Source organism: Pantherophis guttatus, chromosome 3, assembly GCF_059756535.1.
Source record: "Pantherophis guttatus breed Tessera chromosome 3, ASM5975653v1, whole genome shotgun sequence".
NCBI classification, from domain to species: domain Eukaryota; kingdom Metazoa; phylum Chordata; class Lepidosauria; order Squamata; family Colubridae; genus Pantherophis; species Pantherophis guttatus.
The window spans coordinates 98,943,957-98,957,213 of record NC_142065.1 but is presented as its reverse complement, the minus strand read 5'-3'; positions in this window follow the sequence as shown (position 1 = coordinate 98,957,213).

The window sequence follows — 13,257 nt, the reverse complement described above, 5'->3', positions numbered from 1 at the left end:
ATTTGCAAAATATGAAAAGATATGAAAGGATAAAGGAAGTAAAACAGAATGAGAAGCTTGAGAAGGGTTTCTTTAGACTGAAGCAAAACCAAGGATCATCTTAGTCACATTCCTGGTATCCAGTAGACTGAACAAATTATTAAAAAAATAGTTTGACAGTAAGGTTTGGTGGGGAAATTTGACAAAATTTCCCCCTTGATCAACAGTGTGTACTTAAATAACCTAGGGAAAAAGAAACAATAAAAGCCTTTTTAATAGTGATGCCTAAGAAATAAAAGTGAAAACAGGGCTTTGTAAATGTGATGGGCAATGATTTTGACATGTTAGTGTTTCTGTCTGAAAATAACCTGGCATATTTTTGCAAGAAGAACAAGCAGCAAAATTCTTGAATAAAAAGGAAGTGGATTGGAGAATTATGGACAATATTTCTGGGAAGATATTTTAAAAAATCCTTGCATTCCCTTTTCACAAGAAATATGAAGATCTTGGGTCAGTGTTTACATTAAAAGGTGATGGTTATACACAGGCCAAATTGTGAAGGATATATTTGTTTTGCACTACTCTTTTTCTTGCATGTGTGCTAAATAAAAAAAATAATGCAGAATATACGTAACTAAGCTGATGTAAGCAATTCTACGAGACGTTACTTTACAGTATTGGCAATTCAAAATAAGCAATAAGTGTCTTTATATTGTACTGAGAAGCCATGAAGATACTGTAATAATGGGCTTCATAATGCAAGTTACAATAATTTTGCTCTGAAATTGATTTTTTTAGCAGATATTATGTTCACTGCACTATGTCATGATGAGTTCCTTCATTCTAATGGTCACATTATTTTTTCTTTTTTGATATTCTTTTTTTTAAATATCACACTTTGATATTCGGAAGTCTGATATTCAGAACATATCCATGTTGTTCCTAGATAATATTTTCATAATGGATTTCATCATTTAAATCAATTGTTTTACTTCAGGTAATGAGTACCGAACTCATTTAAAGACACCATTATCAGAGAAGGTTTTAAGTCTGTTTGTTATGGACAGATCACTTCCTGCTGAGATTGTTATAAATATTTATTTGGAAGATGGGCTAGGGAACCTATTCCAGCTATTTTTAAAAAATTATATACTAAAACTACTTCTATTGGATTCAGCTTAAACAATTGCTGTATATGATGCCTTCTTAGACAATGTGCTTAAACACATGTTTACTGTTCAGATCTAAATTCTCTTGAATAACATATGTTTAGATCTGTTTCAGTTATGGCCTCAGACTGATTCAAGCATTACCACTGCCTGGGTTATGTGCCAGACTTATTTTTCTAGGAGAGATCTGGTAGAGTGCAAATGTGTTAATTTTCCTGGCCTTTCAGTGTCACCATGACATCCTTCTGGAAAGGTTATAAGTTGGTGGAAGAAATTTAAAGTGCTCATATTTCTCTCCAAAAATATAAGAGATTTCTACTCAACCCCAAAAAATATATTTATTTTATTTTATTTCAAATTTATATACCGCCCTTCTCCCTGAGGACTCAGGGCGGTGTACAGCCAGATAAAAACATATAATACAAACATTAAAAACAATTAAAAGAAATATCTCTGTTTGGCCCCAAATTTAAAAAGACAAAACCAATTAAAATTATTAAAAGAATTTGTTAAGCCAGCCAGGCTTGCTGAAATAAGAAAGTTTTAAGGGCGCGGCGGAAGGCACTGAGGTCTTGGATTCTCCTTATCTCTGGGGGCAGCTGATTCCAGAGGGTAGGTGCCCCCACAGAGAAGGCCCTCCCCCTGGGGGTCACCAGCCTACATTGTTTGGCTGATGGCACCCCAAAGAGGCCCTCTCTGTGGGAGCGTACGGGTCGATGGGAGGTCATCGGTGGCAGCAGGCGGTCTCAAAGGTAACTAGGTCCTATGCCATGGAGCGCTTTAAAGGTGGTAACCAACACCTTGAAGCGCACCCGGAAGACCACTGAGAGCCAGTGCAGCTCACACAGGAGCGGTGTTATGTGGGAGCGCCATGCAGCTCCTGTAACTACCCGTGCGGCCACATTCTGGACCAGTTGGAGCCTCTGGGTGCTCTTCAAGGGGAGCCCCATGTAGAGAGCATTACAGTAGTAACAAAATATACTTTGCAGAGCCATTGAATCTATAGTGCTGTTGAACAACATCATGTGGATACCTAAAGTGATTATGCTGATGACAATTATCTTTATATTTTATTTTTATATTCTGATTCTGGAATTTCAGAATGAGTCTTTGGATATAGAAAAAAATTGGATAAAGGCAAAAAAAAACATGAAACATAACCTAGACAAGGTAAAAGTTCTTTTAATAGACAGTATTTTCAGGTAACTGTTTCATCCTATTCCAGTTGGGATTTATTATGGTTGCCACAGCATAATCTCTGACAGGATTGTGGATACTATTGTATACATTATTAGATGGGGATATGCATTCAATATTTTAAATGAAATTATAATTATTATAAACTCAGTGAGTGTCTGCATGAATGAGGAGATGGCTTGTAACACGAACCATTTATTGACAACAAAAGCAACTCCTGAACAGAAAATCTGCATTAAAAAGAGTTGACAGCTCTTATATACTGAGCTGTCATAAACAACAACCAATAGGAAGCCTTAATTTTCCCACCTGAAGGGATGCAGCAATAAACCAATCAGATCGTGTTTCATCAGCACGCTCTACGCTCTTTCAACAGCTCCGTGGACACAACAATAATTAATAACCAATCAATATAATTGATATAATTGCTAGGTGTTGTTACAATTAGCAAGTTATAGGATAATAAATAATTATTTAGCCATTCACAGTTTATGGTGAATGTAATATATACATTAAGTACAGAATAAGTTGGTAGGATGATTCTTGTCGAGCATATAGGACAAGCAGTCTAAAAATCTTAACAGATTAATATGAAAATTTAAAACAAAGAGCAAGTCAAATGAAAGAAGGGATTTTAATGAAGAAAGGGGAAGGGATAATGCTGAAGCTGAGTTTGTAGGGGGGGGAATTAAAGGCCATACAGAACAGAAATGCTGCATTTCTGGATTGATTAGACAAGGAAGCTATTTTTCCTTGGCTGTTGGATTTTAATGTTGGAAGCTGGTTTCTTTTGGTAAATGAACAACAAAAAGAACAAATGAATAGAAAGGAAGAAAAAGGATGGGCTTGCTCTGGGTCCTGTTGGCCAAGGAATACTGGTTGGCAGGGCACAGGAGACATGGCCTTTCTGCCATAGCACTTGTCCAGGAATTATTCTCCTTTTGGAGATTAGGTTGGCCTCAATCCTATTGATCTTTTGTAAAGCACTAAAGACCTGGTTCGGGGCCCTGGCCTTAAGCCCTGAGTGTGTGAAGGATCTGTCTTCTAGCTTCACCAGCAACTGTTGATTGTGATAGCTTCCTCAATTGTATTTTCATATGTATATTTCTGATGGAAATTGCTTTTTAAGGCTTCCGGTCTGGCTTCCATCGCCACCAGGTGGTCCTCTGAGACCACCAGCCCCGTTGTCTGTAAAGAGCCGCCTTTACATCTGAAAGGCGGCTCGGAAAACTCCATTTCCTGAAGGAAATGTGAGACAGAGCAGGCGAGGGCAGGTAAAGCCCTCTGCGAAGTCCCCAGAGTTTTTTTTTTACTCTTGGGGACAAGCAGGTTGTGGCTCCCTATTTCCGCTCGCCGCTGCTCCGGGCTTCGGGAGAACTCTGCCTTTTTGCAGAGCCAGGCGCTGGAACCGGACCAATCAACGAAACTAACAGATGGATTAATTAAAAAGGACGAGATTTGGACTTGGGACCCTAAATTGCAAGTATTTTTAATGATTTTACAAGTGTTTCAGAGTGAAGGAAAAAAAAGTTTAAAATGGTGATTGCTGAGGCTTGAGAAGAAGAAGAAAGCCGAAAGTGAAAGTCCTTCCGTAACAAGCTACAAAGTAGCAGAATAAACAGTGCTGGCTAGAATCTGGAAGAAAAATATCTATTTTAAGTTTCTTTTTTCTTGGAAATTTGTATTTGATCTTGTTTGGGGAAAAGTTTTCTTTCTTTAAAAAGAGTTTGTGTGGCAGGATGGCATTAAAACTAATAAAGCCTGACAAACAAGCACTGGGTGGGGGGGTGTTCCCCCATTTACAATGTGAACAAGTTCTGAGCTTACAGACTCAGCAGAATGGATTTAATTTAAAAGAATTTGTCCAGGAGGAAATGGCAAGATATCACGAGACTGTGAACCAGAAATTTGAAAAATTTAGGCAAGAAATTAAAGAAATGATACAACTAAAGTATGATAATTTGCAACGAAAGATTGTAACAGTGACTAAAGCTTTTTCAGAAATTGTTATAAAGATGGATACAGATATCAAGTTATTAGAGTCCAAAATGGAGGAAGTTGATGATAAGATTAATAATTTGGACAATAAAATACAAATAATTGAAAATGATTTGACAAATATTCAAGACAATAGTTTAGAAGTAAAGCCTAAAAAGGAAGCTGCTCACGAGACTTACAATGCAGAAGATATAAAGCAAGGGATTGTAAAAGAAATTACCATGATGAAATACAGGCTCACGGAATTTGCAGTTAGAATGAGAGGGTTACAGGAAAATAATAGAGATGATTTAAGAAAAATATCTGCTCAAGTTCTGGCTGGGATTTTAAAGGTTCATCCTGAGGAGGTATCTTGTAAGATTGACAAGGCTTATAGAGTAAATTCTTGGATTGCAAAGCAAAGGCAATTGCCTAGAGATGTGGTGATTTACTTCACAGATAAAGAAATAAGAAATGATATTGTGCAAAAATCTTTCAATTCTACTCTACAATTGTATGGAAGAAAGATCTGGATATATAAAGAGTTGCCGCCTAAGATTCTAAAAGATAGAAAGAAATTTGGATTTTTGGTGACTGAGCTTAAGAAACAAAATATCTCATTCAGGTGGGACATTCCAGTTGGTATAATATTGAGATATCAAGGAGAAAGATATCAGCTAAATACTGTTGAAAAAGCGCAAGAATTTTACTACAAGGTTCTCCAAAAGCAAAATCAACAAGAGATAGAAATTCAAGATAAGCAAAAGGAGGTGGAAGTACAACAAGTTACAGAGGTCCCCCTAGATGAGCCGCTTCTGGATTTTCCTTCAGAGGTCTCAGCTGGACTATTTATAAATACAAGAGAGGCGGCTCTGGATTCTAAAGTGAGGACTTATCAAGTTACAGACCAGCATGGAAATCAATCAGTTGATATAAAACTTATAGAACCAGAATGGAGATTTAAGCCACAAAAGCAAAACCAACAAGATCAAGTTACAGATCAGCATGAAAACCAAACAGTTGATATACAATTTATAGAAAGGAAATCAGGATGGAGATCTAACCCACAAAAAGTCAAGAAAGGAAGAAGCAGGTCACACAAAAACAAAAACTTTTAAACCAAACAACAGTGTAATGTCAGTTACTTAAGAGATGATTGAATACATGAAAAGATAGTTGAGGTGAAGTATTGGTTTATATTATCCTGAGGAGAGTGACAGACTTCTGCAGTGCTGTACTTTTGGGATGTGAAAAGGGCCTTAAACTGAAATGATTGGAACTATCTTTTTTTGGGGGGGGGGACTCTTTGATAAATATACTACGTTTATGCTGAGCTACAAGGCGAGAGAGTTATGGAATTGGGGCATGCAGATGATCTGGCTGTTACCCTATTACGGTGGTTGGAATTAATAATTTGGATAAAAGACACCTCTACTGACACTATATGGAATACAAATATAAAGTCACTCGGGTGGTTGTTGGTTTTTTTGTTTTTTTGTTTTTTTTTTTTGAAGATATTTGCTATTGATGGGGGCAGATGGTAATTGAAGATACTGAACATACTGTTGGAATTAGGATGTGATGTTACCCTAACATGGGTGATGGAGTTTACAATCCAGCTGAAAGACATTACAGAAGATATCATATGGATTACAAAAGGGGGGAAAATTTGTATTTGAAAAACTTTTTCAATTAAAAAAAAAAAGAAAGAAATTGCTTTTTATTTTAAGACTGTTTGCTGCCCAGAGTTGTTGAAATGGGTAGCCATACAAATTGAATAAGTAAACAGATTACTAAGAGGGAAAGAATAAGAGAGAATTTATTCTTCTTTGAAATGTTGAATGTTTGAGGGTTATTTTCATACTATTCCTTGGGGAATGTAGCAGGAGTTTGGCAAATTATTAATGACTTCCCAATCAGAAAAAAAAGAAAAGGATCTATTTCATTTTATGTTTTCCTTTCCATATTAAACACACTCTTCAGGGATAGATAGGACTTGACCAGTGAATACTGTAAATGGACTCTTATAAACCCTTTGAAATTGAGCCATAGCATATAATTACCTTTGAAAACTGGAATTATAATTTATTCATTGTTTTAAGATTACACTATTTCTGAAGCATGAAAGTTGTGTCTGTATATACAAGAATACAGTACACTATTCTTCCCTTTTTGCTTACATACTTAAGAAGTCTCAAACTAATATAAAGACTATGTAATGGTTATTTCCTGCCCTTAAGCAAAATCTATAATTTTACAAATATGTATCTAATAGATATAATCCATCAGTCTTGTCTCAGTTTCATCACTGGAAGTTTTCTCTCTGGTCTTTGCCACTGTAAAAGAAGGCCATTCTTTTCAGCTGCAATCCAAGTCTGCCAAAATGAATGAGAACTATCCTGCCTCTATTGTTCGAACAGGCACAAAATAATATTTTCAAAATGGTTGCAGTTCTCCTACCTCCCATAATCACTCAGATTACCACAATGAAGTTAGTAAACAGACTCCAACCAACAAATATTTCCCACCAAAATGAATTATTTAAGTTTTGGCTGATCATGAATTATGATGATTGTAATCTTAATTAAATTAAAGCAATTACATTAGCAAAACTAATAGTTCTTGCTGTGGATGAATGAGAAGATGGATAATAGCAGCAAAACAATGCATCTGAGTCATCAGCTGTGGTTATTTAGATAAGATATAATACAATAATCACTGTATTAAAGTTGTAACAATCATAACTGAGACAAAGGGTAGAAACATCAGAAAAGAAGAGCAACTGAGAGATGTACACAAAATGCAACTTACTCATAAGAACAACAATTGATGAAGTCAAGAGCAAGTTAGATAGCATAGTAGAGCCAACAACTGGTTTGCTTAAATCTTTTTTTTTTTCTAGAACAAAGATTTGATGGAGGTTGATAGGATTTTCTAGGCTGCTTCTTTTGGTACGTCAAAAAGATTTTCATCAGACTACCATTACTTTACTAACAATTGGTAATTGGATACACATACACACACACACGTGTGTGTGTGTGTGTGTGTGTGTGTGTGTTCTGCAAGTACATAAGTTCACTTTTTGATTGCTGCTTCCTTACAAAAATATTTTTTGTCTTTGTAGTATTTATCAGTATATTTGAGACTAACCCAAGTTGGGGTACAATTTGGGGATGGGGGAGACAAATTGGGTAACTGGCTAAACTTCAGTGGTGGTTTGCTACTGGTTCACCCTGGTTCAGATGAACTGGTAGCAGCAGTGGTAGGAGGCTCAGTATGTCCACCCGGATATCATCAAATATGATCTGTGCATGCCCGAGCGAACCGGTAGCAAAAGTAAGTGAAACCCATCCCTTAAACTTAGTTTAAAGGATAAATTCAGGGACATGATCTGATATTAATCTAGTTACAACAAAGGAGTGGGACTATCCCTATCCCAAACATGGTGGAGTGAGCTCCACTGTGAAAGAAGTGAAACTTTCTATCTGGTAGAAATGGCAGAGCTTGTAAACTGGCTTCCAAATATACTATCCTGCTATAAAATCAGCAACAGAAAGAAATGTGACCCTGCTGACTTTTGCTCTGATATCTGTGCTCACCATTATGCAGGGCATAATGGTGGGGAATCCAAAGTCCACCAAATAAAGCCCTTGATCAAATTTGTTATTTAGGGGTGCTTCTGGAGCTTTCTTTGACATAAAAGCACAAGTGGCCTTTGTGGCACTGTGAAGGTCTCAGACTCTGATTCTGAAGAAGCTGCTCCAGTTGAACCAGTGGAATGTCAGCCTCAGTAGTTACTAAGCTAGGAATTACCTGAGGCTGGTTAAACACAGGTACCATCAGCCAGGTCTGGAACAGATAGGTAATGAGTTATTGGCCTCTAAGCCAGTGGTGGAATTCAATTTTTTTTACTACCGGCTTGGTGGGCATGGTGGGTGTGGCTTGGTGGGAGTGGCAGGGGAAGGATACTGCAAAATCTCCATTCCACCCCACTCCAGGGGAAGGATGCTGCAAAATCTCCAGTCCCACCCCACTCCAGGGGAAGGATGCTGCAAAATCTCCATTCCCTCCCCACTCCAGGGGAAGGATATTGCAAAATCTCCATTCCCACCCCACTCTGGGGCCAGCCAGAGGTGGTATTTGCCAGTTTTCTGAACTATTCAAAATTTTCGCTACTGGTTCTCTAGAACCTGTTAGAACCTGTTGAATAGCACCCCTGCTCCAAGCCCTAGGACCAGGTGAGTGAAGCAGAGAGCAGAGCAAAGAGGCTCAAAAAGGTTCCTTACTCAGCAAAATAATAACTATCTTAAATGAAGATAACTGCCTGCAACCTGCTTTAAGAGGCAATCCTAACCTATGTTTCTCTGTTGGAGATAACTATTTGATCTTCTAACCTGTTCGTTGTTCCTGTGAATTCTGCTTGTGAAATTCTGACCTCCAGCTTGGCTGACAAATCTTACTTGTTACTGTCAACTTCAGACTGGATTTTGACTTCTCTTCTATGTGTTCCTGATGAAAGTGAAATTACCCAGGTAAACTTTCTTTCTCAGGGACTCTTGTTTTGAGTTATGTTCCTTTTCTTATCTGCCGGATATCTACTTAGCCTTGAGTAAATTGTATTCTCACCTAGAAAATGTGTATGTGTGAATTTGAAACTTGAAAAAGGACAGATAGCTTAATTATTGTAATATACTCTTGGCAACTTCTCATTCAGCTCACAATAAATTATATACAGAGCTGGTTTGGAAATGATTCAGAAATTTCAGTAAGAACAATAATATTGCAGCCACTATATTAAGTGGAATTGGGCAATATGAAGATATCAAACCAGGGTTTTTGTTTGTTTTTAGTAAAAAATGATTTTTTATTTATTTCTGGTCTCAGTTCTGGGCACTGATATTAACTTGAACAGTATCTTCTACCTATTTCTAACTGGATATTATCTTTAAGATTATTTGAGCAGAACTTGCTTCAGATGCTTAAAGCAGAATTCAGTGAATTATGTTTCTTTATAGAAGTATTTAAGCTGTTCATTTTATCACTGTACCTCAAAAAGTGATTATATAAGTAGGATTTAGGATTTTTAGCCCTCTACATTTTCAATATTCTGTGGTACTTCAGCTTTAGGACCTTGTGTAGAAAATATTATTTTACCTTCAAAATACTTTAAGTTTGCAAGAATTTTTTTAAAAAAGCATGCTTGGTGGATTTATTCCCTAATGCTTCTTTGGCTCAATCTCTCCTTAATCCTCTCTTGAATGAGTCACATGAGGAATTCCATCCAGATATGATGCAGTAAATGGACTGACACAATATTGCCTAGCCAAGCTTGCTTGTTTGCATGACCGTTACTGAGGTTAATTGAGTGAATATAATTAATGCTATGAAATTGTTGGGAAATAGTCCAAAGGGACCATTTGGGGGAGTGGGGGATAGCAGTACCTGTCAAAAGGAGAGTAAGTTTAATGTAGTGTTAAGACATCAGAATAGAAACCAGGAGACTGTCGTTCTAGTGATGACAACCATCCTAACTGGGTGACCTTGGACCAGTCATTGTTTCTCAGCTCTCAGTTGCAGGCAAGGGCAAACCACTTCTGAAAAATCTTGCCCAAAAAACAAACAATCAAAAAACAAAAAAAAACTTACAAGGATTTCTTCAAATAGTCACCAGGAGACAGTACCTGGTCTTAAAGGAACAACAAAAATCATATCATATCTGGCGGCCCCCAGGGGGAGAGCCTTCTCTGTGGGGGCACCTACTATCTGGAATGAACTCCCCCCAGAGATACAGAGGATCCTGGATCTGCATACCTTCCATCGCGCGCTCAAGACTTTCTTATTTCATCAAGCTGGCCTGACCTAAGTCTTTCCCCTTTTTAAATGGAAATTTTAAATTTGGTTTTAAATTATTGGGGTTTTAAATTGGTTCAGCCAAATTATTTAATTCATTTTATTTTATTTTAAATTTTGTATTTATATGTTTTATTCTATGGCTGTTTACCGCCTTGAGTCCTTCGGGAGTAGGGCATTATATAAATTCAATCAAATAAATAAATAAATAAATAATATCACACTTCTGATGACCACATTTAAAAAGACACAATAGATTCAGTAGTATTTTCAGCTGATGTTAAAAGAACCAGCATGGGTTAAATTGCAGCCACTAGACTTGTTCCATGGTCATTGTCAACCTTGATACATGGTGATTACAAGGGCAAGTTCGGAATTTTTCCTGGAAACATTTTTGAAAATGACTTGCCCATATGAAGTTTTTAGGGGCTCAGAGAGAGTAATCGCCCCCATGTCACTCAGCTAGTTTCTCTCGCTTGTGAGCTGAACATTACCCAATTTTAGTCAACTAAGTAAATTTGTTAAGTTTTGTTACCCCTTTACCTGAAAGAAAGTCAAATGACTGGCATTGACTTGAAAATGAAGTACATGAAATAGGATAAGTGTTGCTACAAATGTACAACGGAGGCTACAAATGTTATATTTCAATCAATCAATCAGAATAGAGCTGGAAGGGACTTTGGGGGTTTCTAGTCGAACTCCCTGTTCAAGCAGGAGAACCTATAGCTTTTCAGACAGGCGACTGTCCAGTTTTTTTCTTAAAAACATCCAGTGATGAAGCTACCACAACTTTTGAAGGCAAGCTGTTCCATCAGTTAATTGTCCTCATTGTTCAGAAGTTTCTCCTCAATTCCAGCAGCCTTCTGCTGCTTTGGAAAATAAGTTGTCCTCCTCTTTTTTGTGGCAGCCTCTCAAATAGTGGAATATTGCTATCATGTAATCTCTAGTCTTTCTTTTCTTTAGACTGAGCTTGTTTTCTGGTATGTTGGCTATTCCTGCCAGCTTAGTGTTATCTGCAAATTTGATGAGTTTCCCTTCTATTCTCTCATCTAAGTCATTTGTGAAGATATTGAAGAGTACTGGGCCTAAGATGGAACCTTGTGTAAGTACCAGCTAAGTACCAGCTTACTTTCCTCCATATAGATATACAGTAGTAGCCAAAATTGTGGAAACCTTTTGGGAAAAGTGTATTTTTTGAGGTTTGATGGCTAATAACACCACTTTTTTGGGGAGAATAGTACCATAAAATTATATATCAATATAAATAATTGATAGATAATTTAATTGAAAGATAATTTAATCAAGAATGTAATGCAACAAAGTTTGTTCAATTATCTGTACTCTATGAAAAGTTATAGCCAAATAACCAGAAAAAGGAAGCGCCCTTACTTAGGTTGATATCAGGTAGCTTTCCTTCATCTGTTTAATATTTAAAAATAGTCCTTATAGTAAATTATATATAATACTAGCTGGACACCTGTGCTTCGCTATAAAACTATGTGCTCAGGCTTGATAAATTGACACTTGCAGCCTGAAACTTAATGTAGAATGTGTAACTCCATAGCATCAGAGTGTGTTAATATAATGCAATTGGCAGTTGGAACAGAGAGGAGGAAGTAGAATGTCCCAGCCCGCAGCATCCATTTGTATTCATCTGGCTAGCATCCTGTCAGTGTGTGAGAGAGTTGAGGGGTGTTTGGAAACTCAAACAATATTTGCTGTGTGAGCAAGAAGGAGACAGGAAGGAGGCTGGGCGTGGCTTAGCTCAACTGTTCTGTAGTAAAGCTGCTTGCTGCTGTGAAAGTAAAACTGAAAGTGAAACTCTTCTGTTTGTGTTTTGGAACAGATTTCTTTTCAGGTGGGGAGGGGGAGTAGAACACCTTAGCATCAGAGTGTGTTAATAATAATACAGGAAATATTAATGCTCTCATTTAGAAAAATCCTTTCTTAGTCAGCACCTAGAAGCCAAGAGGAACATACGTGGCAAATTTCAAGTTTGTAGGGTTTAAGCTTTGTAAAGTTTAAGAGAGATTGGAGATTTCGTGATTAATGTGTGAGTGGTTTTTGCTTATAGAGATAACCATGGTGCCAAAGATCAAATCTTTAGCAAAGCATTACATTTTGGGGTGGGGGGGGAGGGCAAAGGATATTCTGAATATAGAATCCCAAGTGTTATAGAATTATATTTAAACAATGAGCCTGAAACTAAATTTAAATAACAAATTGAATGTTCTAATGCCTAGAAATGACCCACAGATAAAATGAATTTTGTAATTCATAACTCCCTTTTACATTGAAAAAAAATGTAATCAATAAAGCAACCTCAAAAAAAAAATTTTTAAACATCAAGTGTGATTAAAAATATGTTTAGAAAGACCCCATGAATAAATTGGGTGTTCTCTTTGTTTGCAGTTTTTCTTGCTTGTTTGTTTTTAATTAACTGAAAAGTGATTATGGAGAATTGGAATTATGTAATCATATACTTCCTTTTTGTTTTGTATGTCTTTCATTTAGGCCCTTGACGTTAGAGTTTACATCTTGAACAGAGACAGTAAATTCAAGGCTCTATGCTGCTCTACTTCTTTATCTCTTTCCACAGTAAAATATACAGGAACTGCTTGTTAAAATAACACAGATATTGGCACGTTTTTCAAGAAATGTGCCAACAATATTTTTCATACTATAAAGAATTCCTGTGTCTTTGTGGTTATCTTGTCTTCTTATCAATTATAAAGCAATTATTTCTACAAAAACATATACTTCCTACTTAAGCATAGAATAGTGTCCAATTTGAGCACCAGAATGACTGCATTCTATGTCACGTTTATGAACCAGGTTGTTGCAGTAAGTCACCTGTTATTAGAACAGTAATAAGGGAGTTCTTTATCATGTCACCTGCCTATGGAAAAAATAACTCCCAGAGATCTGCAGAGCTTTGAGAGTGGTAAAGAATTTGGATGGCAGCATTTGTTCCATTAATGGATGGTCTTATTATTGTTGGCAGTGTTTTCTGTTTAATAAATATAAATATTTAATGTTATTTTAATTACATAAAGTCATCTGGAATAGGGTGGTTTACAAATTT